Source organism: Triturus cristatus, chromosome 9, assembly GCF_964204655.1.
Source record: "Triturus cristatus chromosome 9, aTriCri1.1, whole genome shotgun sequence".
Taxonomy (NCBI): domain Eukaryota; kingdom Metazoa; phylum Chordata; class Amphibia; order Caudata; family Salamandridae; genus Triturus; species Triturus cristatus.
Window position 1 is genome coordinate 314,286,329 of NC_140592.1, and position 15,383 is coordinate 314,301,711.

At 44.3% G+C, this 15,383-nt stretch overlaps 1 protein-coding gene across 2 annotated transcripts in view; it reads left to right on the plus strand.

Moving 5' to 3' along the window:
• The first annotated feature begins 1,467 nt into the window (after positions 1–1,467).
• LOC146797824 (galectin-4-like) overlaps positions 1,468–15,383 on the plus strand; it is a 190,031-nt gene continuing 176,115 nt past the window's right edge. Inside the window, exon 1 of one of the 2 annotated variants that reach the window (XM_085625016.1) lies at positions 1,468–1,577. The gene's annotated coding sequence lies outside the window, so the exon portion shown is untranslated. The remainder of the gene's footprint in view (positions 1,578–15,383) is intronic. The other variant, XM_085625017.1, reaches the window with a different exon arrangement.

Here is a 15,383-nt window from a genome sequence, read left to right on the forward strand (position 1 = left end):
CGCTTAGTGCGTAGTAGCGCAAGCTGCGCACGCTCCGCGAGCGTAGCGTAGTACTATGCCCAGGGTTAGTAATGGTACTATATACTGTTACTGCATATCTGCTTCCTCCAATCATCACTTATCTCTTAAGAGTCATTCTGCTATGGCATATGATTCATGGGGTTTCTCTACTGTTGTGGTATTGGGTACTTCCAGTTTTCTGCCTATTTATCCAATTGCAGGTACCACAATAAGCCCATATTCTATCATCGTGTCCTTTATGCCGATGGTTTGGGGCACTCACCCCAGTGCATCCAGCACCACTGTGGAGATCCCATAACAAGGTCCCCTGAAAGCACCTATTGTCACTGCAATATTTTTTAATCCCCAGTCTTGGGTTTCCTACTCCTTACCGCCCTTCGCTCCCCAGGGGAATGCCAGTGAGCTCTTGTTTGTCCAAGCCAGCTGTTTAGCCAAGTGCCAGGAATCTGTTAAATTTAAAAGCAAAGTACCCGTTTGTATTATCTGCACATTGAGAGATAATTTTGCTCAGGGCCAAACTCAACCCAAGTACATTTGCCAATAACATTTGTGGTGGTGGTGCTGACGATTTCATCGAAGTTAGGAAAGTCTTGTGGGAAGATCCTTGTCAAGGACCACCAAAGCTGCCGCCATTTGTGAAACACTGTGAAATCAGAAGAGTCAAAATCATTTACATTACAAAGAAATTAAATATATAGGTTTTTCTTAGTATGCATTTCTTTTTGTGGGCCTGTGTGTCAATAACATAAGAAATGTGTGTATGAATGGTGTAGTTGTTTTCCTTTAAAATACTCTGGAGAATACTCACATTCATTTACTCTCAACGTAACATACAATGAAATGTAAGTACATTTGTGGAACAACGTTTCCAGTTTTCTCCTCTCCTGAAAGTGCTTACTAAATTACACAAATTCCCAGGTACTGATAATCATAGGGTCACTACAGAGGAAGGCCATTTTTAGGTTGAGCCCTAAGACAGCACGCAAGCGCTATTCTGGGGTAGTTGAATGCGGGAGAGAAGCCATGCCCACGTCCCTGCCCATCCTTTTCATTGGCTTGTGTCTGTCGTTCCTAAATGCTGCCTTCCAATTGGTTTATAGGCTTGTTAGTCCCTCCTTATGACGGCCATGTCGTCATTTGTATCCTTCCAAGGCTACTGACCCCTTTACTTCGTTGTGTTGCACAGTAACTCTTTCCTTCCTGTGCCTTCTCCCCCACCCCCCTCCTGCAGTTTGTGTTCTCACCCCCCCCGCAATCTCGTTGTATGTGCCTTCTCGCTCCCTGCCCCTCCGCCTGCACTCCCGTTTTCAATGCAGTATGTCTTGCGCAAATGCGAGTCCTCTTGCACTGCAAATGCTTGTTTCTCCATTGGCCACTTCCTTATTCTGAGCCTCCATAGTCATCCATCAGCAGCCTACAACAACCTGAGACAAAGTGAAAGAACGCACAGACAAGTTCGAAGAAGCAGGAAGTGCACTGCCACATGACTCTTAACATGTCTGTGTGAGCAGGGAGCGTCGTCTGTGCCGGTCTATGCTTATTGAAAATGGTGGCAGGTATGTATTTACCTTTTACTATGAATGTGTGTGCATGTATGTGTTAGAGAGAGCGACGGGGCATGTGTGTGTGAATAGACTCTTCTGAATTAAACAGGAGGGGATTAAAATATTTGCTACGAGACTTTGTAAACTAATTTTGCCTGAATAAAAACAGCAAGTTTTGTGTGGGTGTCTCTCGCAAAATGGCATCTATTCACATTTGTGTTGAAATGGCACTGCGCGTGTTGTGTAACTTTGGCATATCATGTCAATCACAGTCGCACTGCGCAGAGCTGAACTGGCTCCCCGGCGACTAGTAACCCCCCCCAGATAGCACGGGTGGCATGGGGTATCTACCAGCTGCCCAGGATGCTCCTGAGACACCCTTTAGGGCACGGCACACACGTTTTCTGTAGGTAGATAGATGATTTGCTGTGCTGGAGCAACACCGCTTCTGGGACTCCTCTGCCAGGTTGTGATATATCGGGATGGTTCATTTGCTTCTCTGTACTCCCTATAATTTCACTGTAGAGGGTTAACCTTGTCCCTGTGTGGAATATATGGCTAGTATATCATTTTGTAGCGTTGCCTTTAGCATCACTGTCCAGCCCTTCGTGCAACAGTGATAGTCCATAAAGTACAAGCAGTTTGGCAAGTGTGTGCTGTGATATTTTTCTTTTCTAATGAGAAGCTTGCATGTAACATAAAAGCAAGGAAACAAAAGTGCGAAACAGGCACCTGCACCTTTTTAGACACTTTTGACGTATACATGGAAAATGCTTGTGCAGTCCCTTTTGTAAGGGCCCTTGCGCAGATGTACAGTTAGTGATCATGCGATACAGGGAAGTGTTCCTATGCAGGGCTTTAAGTGGGATGAAAATACTGGGGGTCTCCCAAAGGGGTGTGGCCAATGTAATTAAAGGCGTGACCTAAAAACACGTAAGCTAAAAATCTGTGGTTAGCATAATGTGCCGCCCGACTTGTATTTTGCGGTTTCTGTTATTGCATCCAGATACATGATACAAGCAACAGTATACCTACAGTTCAGGACTATTGGCTTTGTCAATGGTTGTTAATTGCAGAAGATAAATAAGCAGCAACTATAGGTTGTATATGATATTGAAAAAGCTTCCACTTAAAGCCCTGGTGACACCACGACAATGTTGCTGCTCCTGAGTTTCAAAAACAGAAGGGAAATCCAGGGTGAAAATGACTCTTTAAGGATCTCGCTTGTATTACAAAGCACACCTGGCATGATGTCATGCCATAACTTCTCCACTAGTAAGAAGTGAGCAGTGTGAGCACGCGCACATGATGTGCCTGCTGTCACTGCAGTCTGGAGAAAAACGGACCACCTGTGCCAGGGCACACAACAGAGCCCGATAGAGACCCGTTTCGAGGCCTCCTTTAAACAAGCATTGTAATGCAATAGGTCTCGCATTTACACGAGTTTAAGCTAGTGGCATTGTAAATGACAATGCGTTTTATTTATGTTTTAAAAACAAAAATAAAAGGCATTGTCATTTGCAATGTCTAACACAACAAGAACAGATGGTGCACCACTTTTTCGAACATAAGATTTAAAAGAGCAGTGTCCAAGATTGTTTCTTCAAATCATCCTTTATTCAATTAATTGTTTAGCACATCAAGTTGAGTCGAACAGCTAATGCGTTTCATCCAAAGAGATGGACTTCTTCAGGGCATGTACAGTATGCTCCTAATTTTACGTCAGGATATCTGCATTACATCAGTAGTTGTAGGGCAGAAAATCCATATCCACTACATTTAGTGTGGATGAAATAGCGAGAAACCACAACCGGAGCCCAAATAGGTCCAAGTAAAAGATATAGTCTGCCATGCGTATATGGAGCAGACCAGAACAGGAACGATCACAGGTTCTACACCAAAATAAGTGTAGAGAGCTGCAGCGTCATCTCGTCTCCTTCCGTGGGATCCTTGGTGCTACTTTCTTGTAGGGTTCCACTGTCAATGTGTTTGCTAATTTTATTGTCATTTGCTATGTCAATAGTTCAAACTCGCGTAAATACGAGAACTTTTGCATTGCAAATGCTTGTTTAGGTTTGGCTTTAAAAGCGCTTTGGTATAAAACCTGTTGAATCTATTGGCATGGAGGGAGGGGCGGGGGGAAGGGGGGAGACCAGGGATGGCCCTTTCTTTTAGTCGTCATTGGCCCTATGCCATTGGCTTCCTAGTGGTGGGATTTGACTTTGCACCTCGTATGCATCCACGTGACAGAAGCAGGCCATATCCACTATTTCTTCGTCCACGGGGTATTGACCTGCAGTGTTACGCCCCTTTCCGGTAGAGAGAGGCGGGCTTGTGACTGATCCTCACTCTGAAGCTAAAAACTCGTAATGGTGCCTAACGGTAGGGTAGTACCGCGCGAAGTAATTAGGACACTCTGGAGTCGGTAATTCCAGGTGCGTCATACCATCATTCTAACACAATTTTTATATACCGCTCCTAAAAGCGCTTCACAGCGAACACTTTTTTCCATTCACAAACTCTGGGTGCACCCCAAATACTCTCTTCCCAAGCCTTCGCGGGGGTTCCCTGCTCTGCTTCCTAGGGAGCAGTTTCCATGGCGACGGGCACCTTGGTCCCTCGGCACAAGAGCATCACGCGCGTCTTAAAACCACCATAAACAAATAACTAAATAAATGGATATTAATTAAAGTACTCCAAAAGGCGTGTCAGCGTCCTCGGAACCAGTGTGACTGGCTCTGTGAAATTATGCACGCTGCGCTGAAACTTGCCACAGCTGGAAAAAGGCTGATCATGGCCATAGATAGGGAGCGCCTAGAATCCTTCCTCGCTGTTCCTTTGGCTTGCTTCAGCACGCGCGCAGGCAAGCCCACGGCTCCATTCCAAAGGCAACAGAAGTGCTCTCTCTGGCTTTGCTTCTTGGCGCGAGAAACGGGGAGAGCCAGCGCGTTCTCGCCCCATTAGGATGGCCGGCACAAGCAAACCGTAAGGTTCAGCGTCAACAATGAAAAAAAAAGATTCGTTTCTTTTTATTTAAGATATTTTTATAGTGTGTGCCTGCTGCCAGAGCTTTAAGCGGACAGGTCCTGTCCAGTACTGAGTACCTACACTTCTCTAATATCAAAGTGAGTGCCTGCACTTCTCGGCACTGCTGCAATACATTTAATGGGAGGGTACCGGCACCTCTCAGTAGCAAACAAGTACCCTAAATAGTGAGTGCATGCACGTCGGTATTTATATTTTAAAGCACTGCCTATTGTCAATAAGAGTATCCAAGTTCTAGCGTTATATTACATGCGACAAACAAGACAGCAGGCATGGTTGCATAAGTTTTTTGGGTTAGTGTGCATACTAAGGGAGTTCAGTTGGTCATGACGAGATAAAGATGGGCTACTCTTGAGTGAACCCATGGACCCGTAACCAGGAACCAGGGAAAGGCCGGGAAGCCCCTAGGTGAACAGAACTATCTGTTCTGGAGTTGTGGAGCCTATATCTGTGGTTTGCTTTGTGTTACTTTCTTTGTGGTATTTTTAAATTGACAGTGCATCTAAGTGTTCCTTTGTGTGCTGCAGGCTTTGCTTAAAATTAGACTGTGGGCCTTATTTATGAGGCCTTGCGACAGTTTAGCGCTGCCGCTGCGTCACTTTTTGTGATGCATCAGTGGCGTAAAACATGCCCCCTGTTGCGCCCTTTTTACAAAGTGACGCATCTAAGCAGATGTGTCACTTTGTAATCCCTGCGCTACATTATACCTGCATCAGGTTTAATGTATGAAGGGGTGGGCGTTCCCACGCAAGTAATGCTTGTAGAAATGACGCAGTGAAATCTATGAGATTTCACTGCGCCACTTCTAGGACATAAATGCATCAAAACCTTATGCCTGTCTCATGGCAGGCGTACGGGTAACGCACTGCTATACCCATAGCCCTCCCCCGTGCATCGTTGGAGTTGCATCACGCTTCTGACACAACTCCAGCAATGCGTAATTTTTGCGCCGCCAGATACATCAGTAAAATTGACGTATCTGTCATTCCTTGCGATATGATGCGTCATGCAGTAAATATGAAGCAGCCATCATGTCGCAATGAGGGCACGATGAAAAGTGAAGCATCACTGTTTTTACGCAGCGATGCGTCACTTTTCATAAATGAGGCCCTGTCAGTTTTTCTACAAGTCCATCTGGTTTGTGTGTGATGGCTGCCTCATGGGTGATAAAGCCTTTGAGACTTCCATTCCGCCATCTGGTGAGGAGTGTCAATAATATATGGAATAAGAGGACAGTGCCACAAACGCTGAAGGTGAGGAGGTATGATTTGATGTGGCATACGACTGAGAGCAATAACTCCTGGTGGAATACCCCAAGCCGCGACTGTGAGACTCTGGGCCTGGAATGATCAGGCCTGAAAACTCCAATCATTCTGGGCCTGGAGACACCAGGCCTTCTTCTTTTGCAGCAGGGGCTGCGGGCAACACCATTGCCCAGTCCTCATATGCCCACTCCAGCAGTACAGGGGAAACAGGCAGCGCTCGCCCAGGACAGGCACAAGTGTGCTCTGCAACTCTCCACCCCTGCCTCATCACCCACCAGCACCCCTGCGGACATTTCACACGTGCTCAGAGCAGGCTAAAAATGCTAGCATTAAAAAAAAAAAATACAGGAAAACTGCCAATATAAGGAGTAGGTAACCCTGAGTCCAACAGTTATTTCATATTTCAGTGAAAAAAACTTGTAATAGATACAATTTGGTGCAGAGATGCCAGCAGGTAACTAATGTTCCAGACTCCAATAAATTGCACCAAATTCTGGCTACTTCATAATGAGGGCAAAAGAGGGACAGGCGGATGTGGGGCATCTGCCAAAAAGCAGCAGTCAGCCCATCTACCAATATTGCAGCTCCCCCTCCTCGTTTAGAAATGGGGCAATGACATGGTTTCCAAAGGTGGTGTCCAAGATGGCTCCAATCTGACTAGAATAGTTAGCCTTTCTATGAGTTTCAAATCTCTTCTGTAATTCACAGAAACGAGTTTCACTCTGGTAAAAATATCCATTCACATGGAAACTTCCACGTGAGTAACTCTGCTGAGGGTGGGGAGTGGTTGTTGCAGGACTTGGGGGTCTCCAACCTTTTCTGTACTGAGAGTTGTTTATGTGATATTAAGCGCATTGAGAGCTACTATTATTATGAGTGTTGTATAATTTCAATTTTTTTTATTTGTATAATAATTCAACCAAGCAAAACCTTTCTAAATTAATAAGCCGGGCTGCACACAGGTGAGCTACTCAGAGGTAGCTGGAGAGCTACAGTAGCTCACGAGCTACTGGTTGGAGACCCTGTGCCATGTTGGTGGTCAAACCTACACATTTTTATGTACTCAAAAAAAACTTTTAGACTCCTTCCCACCCCTGAAAAAGTTGAATATTTACTTCTGTTGAGGGCTGGAGTACATCCCCATCCCAGTGAGTGCAGGCAACACTTTCGCTCTCAGGGAAGCAGAGGGTTTCCTAGATGATGGGAAAGGCAAAGTTGTCATTCTAACTAAGGGGCATATTATCAAGGACGGCGTTAAAATTATCGCCGGTTTAGCGGCTGAAAACTGCTGCTAAAGCGGCGATAATGGGCTTGATAATATGCCCTGGAGAATTCCAATAGAAGCCCATGTTCACACCAGAACATGGACTTCTATTGGAATTCTCAAGGGCATATTATCAAGCTCATTATCGCCGCTTTAGCGGAAATTTATCTCCTGCTAAACCGGCGATAATTTTTAACACTGTCCTTGATAATATGCCCCTAAGTCCTGGAATGTTTTGGGGTATTTGAAGTTTTCCCCAGAAGAGTCCAGACGAGTTATTTACAATTCTAACTCAAGTTCTAGAATATTTTGGAGAAAGTTTAAAGTTTCCTGAATATGTTAACAAGCATTGGCATAGCCAATAGGTCTCGCCTTTGGGACCTTATACGTGTTTAGCCAGAGATATTGACTTTGCCTATGTCTTTAAGTTGTGCTGTACAGAAGTCTGCAGCATGCTGAAATGTTATAATAAAGAAGTGTCAGAAGCATCATTGTAACCTTATTTATGACCAAGAAAGCATTATGTACAACTGAACGACCATATTAAAAAAGTGTTAACAATAAATAATGTCGAGTTTTTTTTTGGTCCTTTCAATGCTGGCAACTTCTATCTGCCTGTCCCAACCTACTCTGACTCGTTTACAGGCCCTCTGTGGTCAGTGTAGAGTCCATGAGGCAATCCACATCTAAACATAACACAAAGTAAATGTAAGAACTATTATTTTTACTTCTGAATTTATAGCACCACAGATGCTCAACAATGTCTGACTCCGAGTCGGTCTTTCCACCTTGGATGCTGTTCAGGTGTTTGGTTTTGATTCACGGATCCAGAATGTACAACCAGGAGGAGGCTGTACTCAAAGCATCCCCTGAGGGGCGTTTGATTAGCTCATGCTGTGGTTCTGCTTAATGGAAAATACCATGAAAACAACAAAATAGCATAATTAATATAGTAAGCATTTGTACTAATATTGGCCGTAGAAGTAACATCGATAGTATTACTTTTTTCATTACTAGTATTGTTTGTATTCTAAGTATTGATATTTTTGCCTTATTGTGAACACCTGAGTGCCTTGTCTAGCGTGAACCTGCTCCAGCACAACGGCTCTCAAAATAAATAACAGAACAAGCGAGGTCCATGAGCTTCTCTTTAAATAAACTCTAAGAGTGGCAGAAGGCAGGGGTGTGCGCGTGGTCTCCACTTCGATGGCCAGGGGCATTCTGCCGATGTGCCACCTTGCTCTGTGTTGCCTCCTCCCATGGAGGGGCAGGGGCTGCTCTCGTGCCACCATGGCTCAAGGAGGGCGTGGCCTGCTGCCTCCTATCCTCACCAGGAGCGCACCTGCTGGGACGGCAGTGTCATTTAACAGAGGGCAGCTCGGCTGGCAGTGCCCCTCTGGCGCCACCCAGGGGCACACAAGAGGACCAGCAGCTTCCGTTTATTTACAACAAAGAGAACATTTACATCGCTTGCAGCTGGCTATGCTGCAACAGGGAGCGACTGCCCTGACCTGCAGACAGCAGTGCGCGGACCAAGCTTGACCCTAAAGGTGCCCTTCCAGATATATGGACACTGCAGAGCTCTGGTGAAACAAGCAGGGTCAGGGGTGCAGCTACGTGCGCGTAAATACACTTAGAAATGCGCGTCCACTCCGAAAATGGTGTAGTTCACCGTTTCACTGTCCAAGCGCGGGGAGGGATGCTTTCAGGAAGCATTGGCCCTTCACAGCCCACTTGTGCACACAGCAGCACAGGTCTCGCTGTGAAAGACACTGCACCCAATAACAAGGAATGTCAGGAATGCAGCTGGCATCCGGCCACGCTGCTGCTCGCTCCCCAGGTCCCTAGTACATAGGAGTTAACATTTAGATAGAAGGCGGGACATGTACCCGCCTTTGGCCAATTGAAGTCTTTCAATTTTTGAAAGCCACATGCAATGGCCAATCACGTCAGCTTTTCAGCAAACTCGTGCGTGTGGCTTTTTTTAACTGAAAAGCTGAAGTGATTCTAAGAGGTCATTTTCTAGGGCAGCGCATGTGTGCTGCGCTAGGCTCGACCTAAAAAGGATTGAATTGTTTTAATTTTGCTTTGCCTGGGAGTGATTCCCTGAGGGTGCTGTTGAGGGTCAAAAACTGGGAATACCGTAGAGCAAGGTATTTTTCTATGTGGAAGTTTTTTTCAGTGCTGAGGAAAAAAAAGAAAAAACGTAGTGTGTTTGTACTTGCTTTTTTTACATGTGAAAATACGACATGTATTTCGCATGCAGAAAAAGGAATTCATGCATTTTTTTCATGATTACAGTTGGAGAGCTGCGAGTGACGCTTTTTCCAAAGGGTAATCTGGAAAAGATTTGTGAATTTGAGACAGTTGGAAATCTGCACCCATTCAAGGATGGAATCCTGCCCGTTCAGAATCCCATCTTTTTTTAGGAACTGAGCCCTCTAAATGTTTTGGATTTCGTGTTGACATTGTCTTTGACAACGAGCTGCGGGTCATTTTAAAAGACAAGGTATTTGGCACTGTGAATGAGAGAGGAGGAAACCATCCATAACCATGACAGAGAGCCACCATCAGACCCGGGTACCAGAAGCATCGCCACTGACTAGCACAAACTCTGTCGCAGAGAAAATCAATTTTTGATTGAAGTCCAACATCCTATTTAAATGAGGGTCAGATAGGTTTTTAACCAAGTGGATGTCACTGGCTAACAAAATCAGGAGATAGAGTTGCATGTTATTATGGGAATTTTTATAGCTGCTGTAGGACAATGCATACTATAGGGAGTATTGTTTCTGGATTATGACTGAACTGCTGATTTACTCACTGTAAGCGATGTGAACTGCTTTAGGTCTCTGTGGTCAATGTCCATTTGTAATGTTATGGTAGTTAGGAGTGGCATGCGGCTGGTAGTACTGAATGCTGTGGAAAGGTTGAAGAGGATAACAAAGCGTGTGTCTCCTTTGTTAGTTAGTTGAAGTAAAACCTCACCCAGTTGGACTGTGGCTGTTTCTCTGCTGCACTGTATGTATGTACTCACGTTGGTACTCTGGGGGATCCACCCATGCGGAATGATTTTGTAATCATCTGCTGTGAACATGCTAAGGAAAGCACAAGGATTAAAGACCTTTTTCTGCCCACCCTGACAATGGCAGTAATAATAAGAGAGAATGGTGACCTAATTGCACATTTGACTTGTGGGGAAACATAATCTGCACTTGAGCTTTATTCTGCTTATACCAAAGCTTGCTGAGGGCCAATCCAAATAGGGTCATCCGGGCGGGGGATTGTACAAAGAAAAGGACAGGTGCAGTACCCACAAGGGAATCATGATCAGAGGTATAGCCTGGTATTCACAATTGAGTTGTGTAATATTAAGTACTGCTGTGTGATTAAAAGTACTTTTTCAAAAAGACAATGTTTGGGCAGGACATTAAAGAGAATGTGCCTGTTGGCTGATTATTCAGTTTGAGCTTATGGACTTCACACCACTTTCCTGAGAGGTCTGTAACTGCTTGTCCTTAATACCGTGACATACAAGTGTGAAAAGGGTATACTTGCCCCAGTTTGCAGAGCCATAGCAAGAAGGACGCCAGTCGTAAATGAGCCCAATCACTGCCATTGGTGCCAAGTAGCCCCTGTTTGTCCTGTGGTCCCCAAAATGAGCCTGACACCAGGAGTTCTAGTGACTCCTGTTTAATGGCTCCATACTTGTAGGTGGCGGAGGGAGGGAGAGGGCCCTGGTGATGAAAGCAACCAGACAGCAGACCTATGTAGAAAGCTGAGGCATGAACCTACAAGTACAAGGGCCCACATTAGGACATCTCAGGTCCTACTTCAGGTCTCTTAATCCACCTAGTACACAGGCCTACCTGTCAGTGCTTAATTTGAAAAGAAAAAAAAAATAACAGCGCTGTTATCAGGAGGTAACCCCAGCTTGCACCACACATTTTCCCTGTCATGAGCCAATGATAGTAAGAACACTCCTACTAACCATCACACTCCCACATGTATGACAGTTTGGAATATTCCAAGCCCCCAAAGCTATAAGAATGGCTTGGGCGGCAGGTAATAGTAATTTTTTATGTATATCGAATTAATAATTAATTGCTGTTGTGGTCATCTTTAAATTAGCCAGACAACGCCACCTTGTGGCAGACTGTCACAAGTACTGGTGTTGAGAATTAAGTGTCAGTGCCAAGCACCGGAAACCACTGGCTCTAATTAAGCTCTGTATCTGATGCATTTCCTGTATGCAAAAGGGCAAGAGCAAGGGTTCGAAAAAGAAACAAACTTGTGCAAGGAAGGAGTTTTTCACAAGCAGAGTCATTGTCCAGCTCATCTACACGTGCCCTTGATGATTCTTCAGTCAGCCCTCTTTTGGTCTATGGTGAAGTGATAATGAGAGTTTGTATGTGCTGTATCTTCATCTCTGTACTCCTTAGGTTGGCTATGGGCTACCACGCAGGCAAGATTATCAGCAGCTGTAGGACAGACCTGGAGACCTGCAGCAGCCTTTTCTTGATTGTTCCTGACCTCGACGAATACCCAGCACCTGCTCCATGTTCTTGAGGCACCACAGCAGGGTCCACGTAGGTCTATGTCTGTGTGTCAAAGTGCAGCTTATAGTTCATCAACATTGGATCTTTTATGTATTCACATGCTTGAATCGGTCCCCTTCGTCAGGCTGGGAATTCTCGGTACATTCAAATATCAGTATACAGTGTAAAATATTTAACAAACAGAGTATAATGTAAAATGTCCATAGGCCTGGAACGATATAGTATGCTTAGTAACACATCCACCTCATTTGAAAAAACACAAACTTCAGCAAATGAGGTTGAAAGCTTAAGCACTCCTAATCCCCCTAGAGGCCATCATGGCTCAGATTTCTACCGCACGTTGTGTGTGAGGGAGTCCCCTGCCATAGCTCTGCTCTATCCTTTTAGTGAACCTGAAATTGTGTCTTTTGGTATGCCCTGTGTTTGAACCAGCCCTATCTTCAGCCCTACTGTACTGTGAGTTGTTTTTAATGAAGATTGTTACAATTTATGGACCTGGGAGATCTTTTTGGTTTGACAAGCAGCTGTCACCAACTGTCACCACGGCTGACAAAGAGAAGGGATCTCTTTTTAGAACCTGTTTATTTTGTGGCAGCATGAAAATGTACATAAGCATAGTTCAGCAAGTTCTTTCTCCACTAGGACTCTTAAGAATAGAGTAAGGTGGTTCGCATTTTCTTAAGAATAAAAAGAATATTCCTCCTTCTAAAGAAGATGCCCCCTCTTCAGGGGAAAATTCCGTGAGCAGTGCCCCCAAAGCACTCCCATGAAGGTAGCGCACAAGAGGAGACTGTTATAGTTTCCTGAGCATGATCTATTTGTTACAGCACTTGCAGCCACCTTCTCTGCTGACAACCAGAGTCTAAGCGCTAGAGATACTCGCCTGTGACAAAAAAGAAGAAATCTTCAAAGGCAACCTTGTCGACGATGAGGACGTTGATGTCAAAGACCTTAACGCCTTCATCAATGATGAAGATATCTCCGATGATGATACCATCGTTGACGACGACACCGTCGACATTCAGCATACCGTCGATGGCGAGAAGACCGTCAATGACGACCACACAGTCGACCATACTATTGATGATGACCATACTGTCTACAACAATGACCATACTGTCTATGGCTTTACCCCTGGGAACCAGCAGTCAATAGATAATATGGGAGAGAATGTTTTTACACCTTTAAAGATGACGGATGTGCCTCCAAAAATTATTGCAGTCAGATCAAGAAGTAGAGGCTCGTAATTATGCCTCACTGACAACTTACAGTCCAAAGGAATTGGATGTGAGATATGTACCAGGTTTTGAAGAGGACCCAATGGACGACGAGAAGTCCTACAGTGAATATGTGTGTCAACAGAAGTACAAGTCTGTAAGTACTTGATGGATTTAAAGCAGAATCCACCTAGATATTAGAGAAAGCCAGATGTGGTCCAAGTACCAATTGGTTTATCAACGTTGCAAAAAATGAAGGATACTTTTACTAAATTGTTGACGCAACAACCATCTAATAATCCTAACATGGGGTTACCTGCTGCTCCCATCCTCCCGCTTCCTCAACCTGATCCTTTACCTGTTTTACCTCCTAGGCAACCATGTCCACTACCTCCTTCAACCCCAAGGGAATTGGTCCATGGAGAAGACATGGATGTTGTTTACTCTAATGATACTACCTATTATGATGTAGAAGGAGAGGACGGTGAGCTACCACCAGACAGTGATGGAAGGGATGATGATGGCTGAGATGTTATTGTCCCAAGTGGAATTGATGGGCCAATTTCAGCAGATGCTACAGATGATACCTCTACATTTAAGTTGTTGATTGAAAGAACTACCAAGAAATTCAACCCACCAATGACATCTGTAGATCAACCATGGTTTCTGTATGACTTTAAAGAGCAACCTTGGAAATATGTTAAATCATACCTATTCTTGATTATGTCTGGTCAGAAGGTCTGAAATTAATTAAGACAACTGCTACAGTTCCAGTTGTGTCTGAAAAAGAAACCCAGAGCCTCAGATTCAGCAGCAGCTTACCTCACTGGTCATACTAGACCAGATTCAGTAATTGCTTCAGTGACTCAGAGAAGGACCATGACCCCAATAACGCCATCATTGAGTCTACCAGACAAAGATAGGAAATGTATTGATAATCTGTTCAAGCGAATTTCCACTATGGCAGCAACCTCAATTAAGACAACCAATGCCCTGGTGGTTCCAGGTCGTTATAATCACCAGATGTGGCACGGCATAGCCCAATTACTGGATCTTATCCCTGAGGATAAGAGGGAAATGGTGAGAGCTATCCTAAAGGAAGGAGAAATAACCTCTTCTTTCATTATTGATGTGGCGATGGAGGCTTCAAATACAGGTTTTCACCAATTGGCAGGCGGGACTTTACAAAAGGAAGCAAGGCTGGTTGAAATCCACAGCCTTCCATACTGATGTCCAGCCTAGAATCTTGGACATGCCTTTTGATGGGCTAACTCTTTTTGGTAAACATGTTGATGAAGCTCTTCAAGGCCTTAAAACTGATGCTGATACAGCAAAGGCAATATAGAAAAGAACAATGGTTCTTGATGGCCTAAAAAGGTCCAGTGCAAAAAATACCCTAGAGCGGGCAATGAGTTTAATAGAGATATGAGAGCGTAAGTCTTAGAAGAGAGCAATAGTTAATATAGATGAGGGACATGAAAATCAGAGTATGAAAAATATTTATTATGCATAAATAGAATTCAAGTGCTCACATATTTAGTGACAATAAGCGTGACGTGCAAGGTGAGGGTGAACTTAAAAGAGACATTGCATTGACAACAATTGTTGAACCACTTTTTAAAAGTTTTTTAACATAATTTAAAGGGTTCATGTTGTAAGAGGTCGACGACGTTTCGAACTCAGTTATTCGAGTTCATCTTCAGGACAAAATGTGAGCAGCTAGAATCTAAAATAAAGGATTCAAAGGTAGATGTAAATAAACCATAGTCTAGTCCCTGAGTATAGCATCACAAACAATTTAAATGTATAGTTCATGGTGCTCTCTGTTAAGTGATGCAGCATATACAGTTAGAGCATACAGTACCTAATTTAAAAGGTGATAGATAAATGCAAGTAATGAGCATTCAAGTAAGGTTGTGAAGAGTTATACATATGAAACAATGTACATTCATAAAAACTAATTAAACAAAACTGGCGCCATTTCCTTATGGTAGCAAGGGTGCTTAACCGCAGATTAATCATAAGCCGTCTAGAGACACCCATACCATGTGATTCTAAGGGAGCGCCAGAGCAAGTTACGGCACTTACTGTAGGATGTGGAGACGGTGTAATTAATCCGTATCTGTGAGCGTAAAGGAATTTCAATCAAGACGCGGACGGGATGTGTTTAATTGCACATTACTGAGGCCCTGGGCGGAGGGGGAAGCCTAAGGAGAAAGGGGTGTAGGCGGTGTAAGAATTAAGCCAGGGATACGGATTTTAAGTCAGAAAATTATTATTTTCGGGGTCTAACACCAGCAGCGGACTTACTTGAAAAACGCGGTGAAAAATCACGGAGTCACTCAGCCGTGGGGCGGCAGCGTTCATGCGCCGGGAAATTAATCTGAAAAGGGAGGAGGTGTGATTAGGGTCAAGGGGGCTGCGGGAGCTGTGGTGGGGAGGGAAGCGGGGAGGTTTTCTTTACGCGT